This window comes from Bidens hawaiensis, unplaced genomic scaffold (assembly GCF_021521415.1).
Source record: "Bidens hawaiensis isolate Kalapana, Puna unplaced genomic scaffold, B.hawaiensis_p1.1 tig00032427_1, whole genome shotgun sequence".
Lineage (NCBI taxonomy): Eukaryota > Viridiplantae > Streptophyta > Magnoliopsida > Asterales > Asteraceae > Bidens > Bidens hawaiensis.
Window position 1 is genome coordinate 186,056 of NW_027495521.1, and position 14,291 is coordinate 200,346.

The following is a 14,291-nucleotide window of genomic DNA, read 5'->3' on the forward strand; positions in this document are numbered from 1 at the left end:
GTTTCAGATCTGCGATTGATTGTAATCGATTTCAATAATTGTAATCGAATTCCTCTAGGAATCGATTACAATTGTAATCGAGTGTGTATGTATAATGTAAACGAGTTTATATGTAATCGAGTTTTGTAATCGGGTTCCATAGTAGCGAATTGTATGTATGTAGTAGTTGTGATTGTATGCGATAATCGAACCCAGGAGTAATTCAGGCCTAAGATCTAAGCCAGTCTTCAAAGTAATCGAGACTGTGGTAGGCTTGGCTGCGATGTAGTTGGTCTGAGGGTCCACTGAATTGGGTTTTGGCTGGGCAAATGGATTTTGGTCCACCCACTTCCCATTTATCCTCATTATTATTATTATTATTATTATTATTATTATTATTATTATTATTATTATTATTATTATTATTATTATTATTATTAATCATATAAACCTTTAACATGAATCCATCTTTCCCCTCAAGCGCTTTCATAACCATCTCCGGGTAAGACTTGACTCGGGAAAATCATAAAGTTTGGATCTTTAAGTTGAAAATGTTTAAAACTAGATCTAGGGTTTCTTAAAACGAGCTATATCCATTTTCGGGTTCGTTACATTCACTTTAACATCAAGTTTACAACTTTATGTCTCGTTTTGACCCGATCTACTCTAGATTCAAGTTTCAAGACTAATCATTTATTAAAGCATAAACTTTTAGATTAAGAACATACCTTTATCGGTCTGTTTCGTTTCGGCTAGCTTGATTATGAATCTTAAACCTTGGATATAACTTGTATATAGAAGATCTGGTAATAGTTAGCTTGATTTGGCCTCGGATCTCTTTCTTTCTCTCTTGGTCGTTTATGCATAATAAGGAAGGTGTGTGTGTGTTTGGAGTGTGTGTAGAGATTATGGAAAGAATGGAATGAGAGCTAGGGTTTTGGAATGGTTTAAGGGGTATTATATCCCCTTTAAGCCCATAGACTCTAAGCCCATTCATCATCTTAATCCATTTTAATTAATCTAAGTCCATGATCCATTATTTATTTAATATTAAAATATTTATTTAACACACGATAACTTAACGAAATCTTTATTTAATATTATAATTTAACATTATAATATTTAGGATGTTACACATCACATTGTATGCGACTTTAATCAATGTAATCAAAAATCACATTGTCTGGGACTTTAATCAATGTAATCGAAAATCACACTGTATGCGAATGTTAACAGTTTAATCGAACACCATCATTGTATATGAATAAGGGCTTTGTAATCAAAGGGCAACATGTACGCGAATGAGCTGAACAGCTTGGGCTCGTATATCACCATATTTATTATATTTCAAGACATTAATACCTTCTTATTGCTCGGTACTAACCCATAAACATTCCTTTTACCATTTTCGGCAAAAACTTGACCCGAGTGACCATAAAGTTTGGATCTTTATGGCTAAAACGGTCAAACTAGATCTAGGGTTTCTTTAAACGAGTCGTTCATAACCATAAGTTCATTAAGTCCATTTTAAACGTCAAGTTTTTTACTTTATGGTTCGTTTATATCTGATCTACTCTAGGGTTTGGTCTTATTGCAAACCGTTCATAATAACATAACCTTTAAAGATAAAGAACGTACCTTTTCTCGTATTTTGGTCACGATTTAGCTTGGTTATGAGCTACTATCTTGTATCTTGCTTGTAGGGTTAAGATTTATCAAGATTTAGGTTAGGTTTGATCTTGGTTCTTCCTCTTCTTTTCACGGCTATGTATAGAATGCTATGTGTGTGTTTTAGAGTGTGTAGAGAATAAGATGGAGAGAAATGAGGGTTTTAGGGAGGTTTAGGGAGTATTTATACTCTCTTAAATCCCATGGACCTATGACCCATTCCCACCCCTTTAGTCCATCTTTCATTCCAAGTTCATACTCCTTATTACATTTAATCTTAATCAAATATGAACATGCACTCACAAAACATAAATTTCTTTATTTAATATTATAAAAATTTAAGATGTCACAAGTCTTCCTTCCTTAAAGAGATTTCCTCCTCAACTTTCCACGTAGCGTTTAATCCTTTGTGATGCTTCCATGTCACTTTCACTAAGGGTATAACCTTATTACGAAGTTGCTTTTCCTTGTGATCAACGATCTCTACAGGTTGCTCTATGTAGTTCAGCTGCTCATCAACTTCAATATCCACCAATGGCACATGAGATGTGTCATCAGCTAGACATTTTCTTAGATGAGAAACATGGAAGGTTGAATGAATTCCTTCTAATTCCTCAGGTAAATCTAGCTTGTAATCTACTTCACCCACACGATTCATAATCTTAAACGACCCAATGTACCTCGGAATCAACTTACCTCTCTTCCTAAAATGGATAATTCCTTCCACGGCGAGACTTTGAGCATCACATTGTCACCAACGTTAAACTCAATCGGCCGTCGCCGCTTATCAGCATACGACTTCTAACAGTCTTAAGCAGCTTTCATTCTTGCCTTGATTTGATCAAACTTTGAAGAAGTTTCTTGCACAACTTCTAAACTTCCCATCTCTTTCTGACCAATCTCTCCCCAACATACCGGGGTTCTACATCGTCTACCATAAATCATCTCAAACGGTGGCATAACAATACTTGAATGGTAGCTATTGTTATAGGAGAACTCTGCCAGGTGCAGATGATCATCCTAACTTCCTCCAAAGTCTAAAACACAAGCACGAAGCATATCCTCAAAGGTTTAGATCGTTCTTTCAGACTGTCCATCTGTTTGAGGATGATGTGTTGTACGGATGTTCAACCTTGTTCCCATAGCTTCATGGAACTTCTTCCAGAATCTCGAAGTAAACTGAGTATCTCATGCTTAGATGCAACCTCCTTGATGAACAAACTTGCTAACGTTTCTGACGAGATGGCCTCTCGTATAGGCAGAAAGTGAGCACTTTTGGTCAAACGGTCCACTATCACCCAAATGGTATCATGATGCTTAGCTGTACGAGGTAGCTTAGTTATGAAATCCATGGTGATGTGTTATCAATTCCATTCTGGTATATCCAAAGGCAGCATCTTCCCATAAGGCTTCTGGTGCTCTGCTTTTACTTGTAAACAAGTTAAACAATTACTAACATAATTTACTACATCATTCTTCATCCATGGCCACCAGTAATCTCTTTTCAAGTCCTGGTACATCTTAGTGGATCCTGGATGAATTGAATACCTTGACTTATGAGCTTCATCTAAGATTCGACCTCTGAGATCTCCATGGCGTGGAATCCACATAGGGTCAAACCTAGTCTTAACACCATGAGTGTTTTCCATCAACTCATCTTGCTGACCGAAAATCCATTATTTCTTCATTAGCCCTTCATCTACCAGCACTTCTGACTGCACCCTGATGATTTCTTCAAAAAGACTTGAGTTCATAATCAACTGGTATGACTTCACTGTTGCAATGACCTCCTCATTCTTGCGACTTACGTGTCCGCGACCACGTTGTCTTTACCATGATAGTACTTAATGTCGCAGTCGTAATCCTTTATCAATTCTAACCACCTTCTCTGCCTCATGTTTAATTCTTTCTGCTCGAAGAAGTACTTTAAACTTTTATGATCCGTGTAAATAGTATACTTAGTACCATACGGATAATGTCTCCATATCTTAAGAGCGTGCACTACTGCTACTAGCTCTAAATCGTGTGTCGGATAAGTACTCTCATGGACTTTCAACTATCTAGACGCATAAGCTATCACTTTTTCTCGTTGCATCAACATGCAACCTAGGCCACGATGCGAAGCATCGGTACAAACAACCAAATCCTCGTCACCGTCGGGTAGAGCAAGGATTGGAGCTTGCGTGAGTCTTTTCTTAAATTCCTCAAAAGCTTCTTCTTGAAACTTACCCCAACTGAATACTACCGACTTTCGGGTCATACCGGTCAACGTTGCGGCTATCTTGGAGAAGCCTTCGATGAATCTCCTATAGTAGCCAGCTAACCCTAAGAAGCTCCGTATATCAATCGGGTTCTGCAGAGTCTTCCAATTCGTTATCGCCTCAATATTAGCTAGATCCACGATAATCCCTTCAGGATTTATCACGTGACCTAAAAAATGCACTTCTCGCAACCAGAATGCGCATTTCAAAAACTTAGCATACAACTTCTCTTCCTTTAGAACTTCCAATACTCCTCTCAGATGTTCGGCATGATCAGACTTGCTCTTTGAATAAATCAATATATCATCAATGAAAACGATAACTGGATTGTCCAACATCGGCCGACAAACCCTATTCATTATATACATAAATGCTGCAGGAGCATTTGTTAGACCGAATGACATCACGAGGAACTCGTAGTGTCCATACCGTGTCCGAAACACTGTCTTAGGGATGTTCGCCTCTTTCACCTTTAGCTGATAATAGCCTAATCTGAGATCTATCCGTGAGAACCAACTTGAACCATGTAGGTGGTCAAACAGATCATCAATCCTTGGCAAAGGATATCTATTATTTATCGTAAGCTTGTTCAACTCGCGATAGTCTATGCACATTCTCATACTTCCATCCTTCTTCTTCACGAACAACATTGGTGCGCCCCACAGGGAAACACTTGGTTTTATAAAACCTTTGTCGAGGATTTCTTGCAGTTGGGACATCAATTCTTTCATCTCGGGCGGCGCTAGACGGTAAGGCGCTTTCGCGACGGGCTGGGCTCCTCGTATTAAATTTATCTGGAATTCTATCTCTCGCTCTTGTGGCAACCTCGGAAGATCCTCGGGGAATACTTCTGGGTAGTCACGCACGATAGGGACATCTTTAATTTCCTTCGTCTCTGCATTAGCGTTGACAATATACGCCAGGTAGGCACCGCACCCTCGCCTTATCAAACCCTCGGCTTTTATCATCGAAATGATATTAAGCCCAGAACTTTCTTTATCACCATAAACCGTAACCGCACTACCATCCAAGGACTTTAACCTTATTATCCTACTTACACATTATCTGAGCTTCATACTCAGACAACCAATCCATTCCCAAAACCACATCGAACCCTCCCAAGGTCATAACATACAAAGTAACAGGGAACTCATGTCCCTCAAACTCTATCTTACAGTCCTTAACCATTTTCATTATTTTAACGGAAGTGTCACTAGCGGTTTCTACTATAAAGGTTTCAGACACTCGGCAACATTTCATTTTAGTTAATTTACTAAATGGTGTGGCTACGAAAATTTTGTTGGCAACTGAATCAAATAATACGGAAGCAGAAATACCGTTTACTAGAAACGTACATGTCACAACATCTGGAATTTATTTGGCTTGCTCTTGGGTCAGCATGTAAGCTCTGGTCTTTGGCTTAGCTTGTTTTGTATCCTTCTTCCCACTTCCTCCAGCTTCACCCTCGGTGCACTCCCTTGACATATGACCCGTCTTACTACATTTATAGCATGTGGGTTTCGCATTGCATTCGTTAGCATAGTGCCCCACCTTCCCACACTTATAGCATGCATTTGTCCCAAGCCTGCACTCTCCACCATGATCCTTTCCACATTTGTGACACGCATCGGAACCAGTACCCCACTTGCACTTGCCACCGTGCACCTTTCCACATGTCTTGCATGTCTTTCTCTCCCACACCTTCTGTTTCTTGTCCTTAGGGTTCCATAACTGAGTACTTAATCGTTTGACATGAGCGACCAATTTCTTATCCTTCTTCTCTTCCGCCACCACATCATCTGCCGACAAGTCGTCATAAACCATTTCTGTAAGCCCTACAGCAAAATCAAAGGTAGCAAGTCTACTAGCCTTGACCAAGACACGAACATTCTGTGGTAGTCCCCTGATGTAGCACTTAATCCGTTTGGCTTCAGTGTTCACCATGTCTGACACCAACCAAGACATGCGGTTGAATTCAGTGGTGTATTTGCGGCGTGTCATCTTACCCGCCTTCAGACTCAATAACTTCATTTCAACCCTTTCAACTTCCGCATCAGCACAAAACCTCTTCATCACCAATTCCTTCAGATCACCCCACCTCATGGCCTTAATCTCTTCCTGGGTCTTCCTATGTTCCAAACTTTCCCACTAGTACATAGCTTCATCACCGAAGGATTGGGTAGCATAACCCACAGCTTGGTCAGAACGGCATTCGCTAAGTCGGATAACCTTGTCCATCGTGGTTATCCATCGGAGAGTAGCGACTGCGTCTCCCAAACCAGTTAGCTTCGGCGGTCGCAACCTTTGAATGACTTGTAGTTGCACCCACCTCGGCCTCTTCCCTCTATCATCAACCTTCACTGACTTAACCACACTCGAGTCCTCATTCTCGCTTTCATCATCTTTCTTACCCTTCTCTGCCGACCCTTCAGCCGTTCTTCCATGGCTTCTAGCAGACCCTTCAGGACTCAAGTTCTTCACAGTTGCGGCTACAGCTTGAACAATGGCTGCCTGGACTGCTGGGTCAAGTTGATACCCTTCGTTGTTGCTCGGGTTTCGCCCAGCCGCACTTCCTTCTTCCCTAGTGTTAGAAGCGGATTCTACAGAAGGTTGTCGGACTGAGCGTGGCCTGCCACGACGTCCCGTGTGACCTCATGCTCCAACTACTTGCCTAGCTCCAGCTACCGTATTCTGGAAGGGAAAACACAAACGTCATCACTCAAGGAACTATTTAGTACAAGGATAGTAAGGCTAACGGGTAATAACAGTGGCCAGCTGTGATTAGCTGATCACGTTACTTTCTGTGTCCTATACACTTCCTCTTATGAGTCTATTTGTGCTAATTCTACTTTTAAACAGTTAATCAACCAAACAATCAATTTATCCTATCCCTAAAATTCACATATCCTTTCCTAAGCTAGCATTAACATACATTATTTCACCATACACTTTACCTACACTAAGCTTGTGTAACATCCTAAATATTATAAGGTTAAATTATAATATTACATGAAGATTTCGTTAAGTTGTCGTGTTAAATAAATATTTTAATATTAAATAAAGAAAGTTACGTCTAGTGATTCCGCGTTAATAATTAATTAATATCAAGTAAAGAAAGGATCATGGACTTGGAATAATTAAAAGGATTAGAGAGTAATGGGCTTTAGGTCCATGGGCTTTTAAGAGTTATAAATACCCTCTTAAACCATTCTAAAACCCTAGCTCTCATTCCATCCTTTCCATCTTAATCCCTACACACACTCAAAAACACACACATATCACCATACATACGGCCGAGAGAAAAGAGTGAGATCCGAGCTCAAACGAACGTTGGGTTTTGATAAATCTCTAATATACAAGATATACTCAAGATTTAAAGTTCATCAACAAGCTCACAAAACCAAACAAATTCAAAAGGTATGTTCTTGATCTTAAAGTTTACGTTTGTATAAACGGTTAGCCTTGAAACTTGAATCTAGAATAGATCGGCTCTAAACGAACCTTAAAGTAACAAACTTGATATTAAAAACGAATGAAACGAACCCGAAAATGGATATGGCTCGTTTAAGAAAACCCTAGATCTAGTTTTGAACATTTCAAACCTAAAGGTTTAAACTTTATAATTTCTCGGGTTAAGTCTTAGCCGAATGCGGTTAGGGAGGCGTTGCGAGATGAGTTAGGACCACAATGAAAATATATATGTGTCACATACTTGTATATGCTAATAATAATAATAATAATAATAATAATAAAAGGAGAAAAAGAGAAAGAAAGACGAACAGTGGCTTGGCCATTTATATTATATATACACACTCACATAACTCGATTACAGTATATAAGTCGCATTCAACACATAGAAAATATATGTCCACCTAACAATCGCATACAACCAGGCCGCCATGTGACTCGCATACAAGCCCATAGCCAGGTATAGAAGACATCGCATACAATTACACCCAAATTCGTTTACAAACTCCAGAATCGATTACAATACTGTTCGCTTACAATGTGTAGGAACACATACAAACTCGCATACATTGTATTCGATTTCGACAGCGCTCGATTAAAATTGGATCTAGAAATGAACAACTCGAATACAATAACTCGATTACAACCTGAATTCGATTACACTAGCACTCGATTATAATTGTAATCGATTCATAGAGGAACTCGATTACAAATGTTCAAATAGATTACAATCAGATCTGCTCGAACCCGATTTCAGTGCAAATGATATACGAGTCGATTACAATTATTCTCGCTTACAAACTCCAAAATCGATTACAATACTGTTCGCTACAATATGTATGAATACATATATACAAACTCGCATACAAATCTGAGATTCGATTACAATAGAACTCGCTCACAAGCAAGGTCGATTACAAGAACTAAATCGATTACAATACATACACAGTCGCATACAAGGGAGGATCGATTACAATGAGTTTGTCCTTATAATCAGTTGATGTCATCATTATCGATTACGTTGTAATCGATTCAGGAGAGGGGGACTCGTTACTGGGAATGGCTGTCAGGAAGAACAAAAAAAATAGAAGAACAAAGAAGGAGGGTGAACAGATAAGAGAGGATTGGGCCTTATAATGTTTATATGTCATCCTTACACGGCCCACTTTCTAGCCCAAACCCAAACACTAGCCCAAGCCCAATTTACAAACCCGAACCCCATTACACTCCGAACACTCGATCACACCGCCACTCAAACACTTAGACTTGATCACAAAATGGATAGACGAACTCGTTTACAATGCCTTGGGTTATTCATAATGTAATTCACAATAATAGAAACCCGAACCCGTTAAAACTCGAATACATTATATTTATATATATATATATATATATATATATATATATATATATATATATATATATATATAAGTACCCCGCGAGTTAGATATGGATGTATACATATACGCATACGCGTATCCACGTCATTATACGTCAAAAAGGAGAATCTAGGGTGTTAAAATAAAATATTAAAGAAAGAAAAAGTAATAGTATTAATTAAAAGCCGTATACCTTGGATTTATACAAAATAATCTAAGTATAATATAATCTAAAACAATGCCCATAGATTAATCCAGACCTAGTACGAATATTAATACGTGTATCCTATATACAGTTAGCAGGTCACAATTAAAGAAGGGAATTACGATAAACGGAGAAAGAAACAGGATCCATGTGAGTTTCTAGCCCCATTTCCTTGTTACGTTTGCAGGGCTGTGTGCATACTCGATGTGATTGTTAATACATTTATCCTAAGTGATAAGTGTATGCCTTATGTGATTATGTGAACGGTAAGAATGATTGCTTGTTGGTATGTGAACGATCTTCGGATATTGCACGTACTATCAAGTTATAATGCTATGTATGATATATGAATGATATGTATGTATGTTATGAATGAATGTAAGAGATAGCAAGATAGAAAGGGACCGGACCCTACTAATATCCGAGGTAGAAAAGGGACCGACCTCTTTTAAAAATCTCGAGGCAGAAAGGGACTGAGCCCTAATAATACTCAAGGCAGAAATGGGACCGGACCCTAATAATATCCAAGGCAGAAAAAGGGACCGGACCCTAATAATATCCGAGGCAGAATAGAATAAAGTAAAGTAGAATTTAAATTATGAAAGTAAGAATGAAAGTATGTAAGTACATATGTAATGTATGTTATGTGATTAACTAGAACTCGCTCAGCGTAGCTGACTTTTAGTATGCACGCAGGTGAGTAGGATGAGGAAACTCGCTTGAGGGGAACATGTGGCATTGAATAAGAGGCTGGCATCGGAAGACTCAAGACGTGTTATGTTTTAATTATTTAGTTTTTGAAAGACAAGTTGTTTGTTTAAGACAAGTTTTGGATTGTTATGAAATGTTTTATGAAAGTTTTTATATTCCACGAATGTTTTTATTAACTCTGATGAATAGAACTATGTGAATGAGTAAATCCAACGTCCAAATGTGAGGTACCGGTAACGGGGCCTTACAGCTTGCTTGAATAACACATGGCTATCTTCAACTGGCATCTTCTTTCTTTTCTTACTTAAATCTCATTCTCTGTTCGAGTCTAAGATTGTAGTATGCTTAAATCTCTCGAACTTTGCTCTGATACCAACTTGTAAGGCCCCGTTACCGGTGCCTTACTTCGGACGTTGGATTTACTCATAAACACAATTCTAAATATCAGAGTTAATTAAAACTTTATGCGGAAAATAAAACTTCAACCATAACCCATTACATAACTTTCAAATATTGTATTAACAAACATTCATAGTCGCTTAAAAGTAAATCATAGTCTTTGAAACACCATAACATTTCCTTGAAATGCCAGTATCTTCAATTCCATGCCATGTGTCTTCATCAAGGGAGTTGCTTCATCCTACTCACCTGCATGCATACTAAAAGTCAGCTACGCTGAGTGAGTTATAGTTAATTAAATAACTTACTTTACGTACCCATATACGTGCCTGAAGGTACACATTACATACTTATCATGTTCATCATTCTTCCATATTCGTTCATAACTAACCTTACATTATAAAGAGCATTTCGCCTTACATACCTCGGATATTATTAGGGTCCGGTACCCTCCATCCTCGGATATAATTAGGGTCTGGTCTCCCTTCTTCCTCGGATATTAATAGGGTCCGGTACCGTCCATCCTCGGATATTATTAGGGTTCGGTCTCCCTTTATTCCATACCACCATACCATACCTTTCAATACATATATAATTATAAGTTTCATACGTACATACATCATTCATTCATCATATACAACAATCATATCATCAACTATCACATGGCGGTATATGCAATATCCGAAGATCATTCACGCACCGTCAAGCTTTCAATCATACAATAATCATACGAGGCATGCACTTACCACTTAACTTAAGTGTATTAACTAATCACATTGAGTATGCACACAGCCCCGAAAACATAACAATGAATGGGGATAGAAACTCACATGGATCATGTTTCGTTCTCTATTAATTGTCAATCCTTTCCTTAACTGAGCTCGGCTAACTGTATATTAATCACATGTATCAATACTCGTCCTATTCACATTATTCAGGTTCAGCCAAAATGGCTAAGTCTAGACTAATCTAATGGTCTTGTTTTAGATTACAATCTACTTAGAATATTTCATCCTTAAACCCTAATGTATTTGAGTACAAGGTATTCCATTGTTTTAGTATTCTTTCTTTCTTTGGTATTCTTTTCTTTTGTATGACGTGTTCGGGTTACTCAACTCATTTGAATATATGTATAAGGTATTTGAATCACTTTAGGTCGGGTTGTATATATGCATGTGTATCACATGAGTCCGATCTTGCATCAAACATTTTGATTGTATCCAAACCAGTCCCTTGTAATCGATCACATTGTAATCGAGTTGGTTCATTGTATTCGAACTAGGCTCGTGTAATCAAATCTATGGTGTAATCGAACTTAAGGTATGTATTCGAACCATACGGGTATTCGAATACCACCTTTGCATTCGAGTCTCTTGATGCATGCGAGTAGATGCCTTGTATTTGAATCCAGATATTGTAATCGAATGTATGTGTGTATGCGACTTAGTCGATGTGATCGGGCATCACATTGTATGCGACTTTAATCAATGTAATCGAAAATCACATTGTATGCGACTTTAATCAATGTAATCGAAAATAACATTGTATGCGACTTTAATCAATGTAATCGAGAATCACATTGTATGCGAATGTTAATAGTGTAATCGAACACCATCATTGTATACGATAAGGGTTTTGTAATCGAAGGGCACCATGTAAGCGAATGAGCTGAATAGCTTGGGCTCGTTTATCACCATATTTATTATATTTCAAGACTTGAATACCTTCTTATTGTTCGGTATTAACCCATAAACATTCCTTTAACCATTTTCGACCAAAACTTGACCCGAGTAACCATAAAGTTTGGACATTTATGGCCAAAACATTCAAACTAGATCTAGGGTTTCTTTAAACGAGCCGTTCATAACCATAAGTTCATTAAGTCCATTTTTAAACACCAGGTTTGCTATTTTATGGTTCGTTTATACCCGATCTACTCTAGGGTTTGGTCTTATTGCAAACCGTTCATAAAAAAATAACCTTTAAAGATAAAGAACGGGCCTTTACTCGTTTTTAGGTCACGGTTTAGCTTAGTTATGAGCTACAATATTGTATCTTGCCTGAAAGGTTAAGATTAAGATTTAGGCTAGGTTTGATCTTGGTTCTTCCTCTTCTTTTCACGGCTATGTATAGAAGGTTATGTGTGTGTTTTAGAGTGTGTAGAGAATAATATGGAGAGAAATGAGGGTTTTAAGGAGGTTTAAGGGAGTATTTATACTCTCTTAAGCCCATAGACCTAAGGCTCATTCCCACCCCTTTAATCCATCTTTCATTCCAAGTTCATACTCCTTATTACATTTAATCTTAATTAAATATGAACACACGCTCACAAAACATAAAATTTCTTTATTTAATATTATAAAATTTAGGATGTTACATAATTCTTCTAACTTAAATTATTTACTAAGTCTTCACCAAATCTTGCAACTAGTTCAAACAATAACATGTATATGCGTATAAAATAGAAAGGTTTGTCAACAACATATATTGAGTGAGTAAAACATCAGTTTAAGACACAACAATAATAATTTATAATAAATAAAGAAATATGCAAATTGTTTCTGTGAGAATAAACAGTTAAGCCATATCACATAAACAATCAATCAAACCATAAAGAAAGAGCTCAACTAATTCCATATAAGTGGACATTGGTTACCAAGTAAGGACCAAACTGTTGCCATAAAAATGGACATCGGTTGCCGAAGAAAGTCGTATGATCATAAGGATTAAACAGTTGCCAAAATGCATTCAACTATAGCAAGTTAGGCATAAATATACACACAAGGATTAAACAGTTGCGGTTTTGAATAATAGATAATATATAAATACTGTAAATACTCATATGTCCCCAAAAGGATTTAAAATAAGTAAAAAGGGGAGTGATTACTCACATTAACAAGTAAGCAAGAGTAAAAGTACGCGATAAGAATGAAGATATAAGAGACGTCACGCTTGCCGAGATGTAGCAAAGACAATCCTAACAAGTGTAATAACGAGGAATACGACGTATCAATTACTATTCTAATAAAGAAACGAGATATGGACGGGTTTTAAGGGTATAAATTAATTTATTTAAAATTTATTATTAAAAAGGATTTCTTATAAATTAAATTCTATAAAATATAATTGTTTATGAATATTTGAACTTATACTATTAAATGTATAGAAATATTTATAAAAATTACCTTTGGTTTATAAAATACCTAACCAAATAATTATTTATAATAATAATAAGGTATATTTTCTATTTTAATTATGAATTTTAAATAAACAAAACCTTTTTAAATGTTTATTATATAAACCTTTATTAATTTTTAATAAGTTCTATATATACATACATACATATATATATATATATATATATAAAATTCTAACCGAGATTCGAAAAACTACGAGTTCATATGTCGGTTTTAGTAAAATACCGGCTTTAAGAGGGTTCAGGATACCACTCCAAACACGACGAAAATATAATTAATTACGGGGTTAAGAATGGCGAGGGTTAAGTGAATGAATCTGGAAGATTAATTGTGTTTATATAATCGTTTATATGTATAACTACTTAGGGTTAGGGTCGGCTCGAATAAAATGAGTAAGCAGGATCCTTTTGATCGAATTAACGTAATTACATAGACGGTTAGGCCGAAAATAGCGTGTACAATCCACACCTTGATATAATTTCCATAAGAGTGACGAGAATTAAGATTCAAGACATTCCAATTGTAATCGGGTGGGTAAAACGGGTTTGGATCGGATCTTGGTCAAGCGGGTATGGTGATGAAATAACAATAATTATATTTTGGTCCTTGTGGTTTGAAGGGGGGAACACGTTTGAACAATAGTTTAATTTTTGGATGATTTTTGCCAAAGTAAGAAAGTTATATATATGTTTTATATAATTAATTAAATAACAATATAATAATAATTTATCTTCTCGATAAATACGATAAAAATAACCCAAACGTCAAAACGGGTCGGCTATTTAATATAAAATATTAATTCGAAAAGCCCGAGTTGTTACACAATATATATAGTATAATATGTTAATGATAACATTTAAAATTATATTTTTTTTAATCTTTAACAAACACGATTTGTTGTTAATTTTTGGATTTCACCAAATATGTTATAAAACATACTCTAACAACGTATGATGGTATAATATATAAATATTTATTTTTTAAAAGTGTATAGTTATAATATAAATAGAGTTTAAAGACAAAC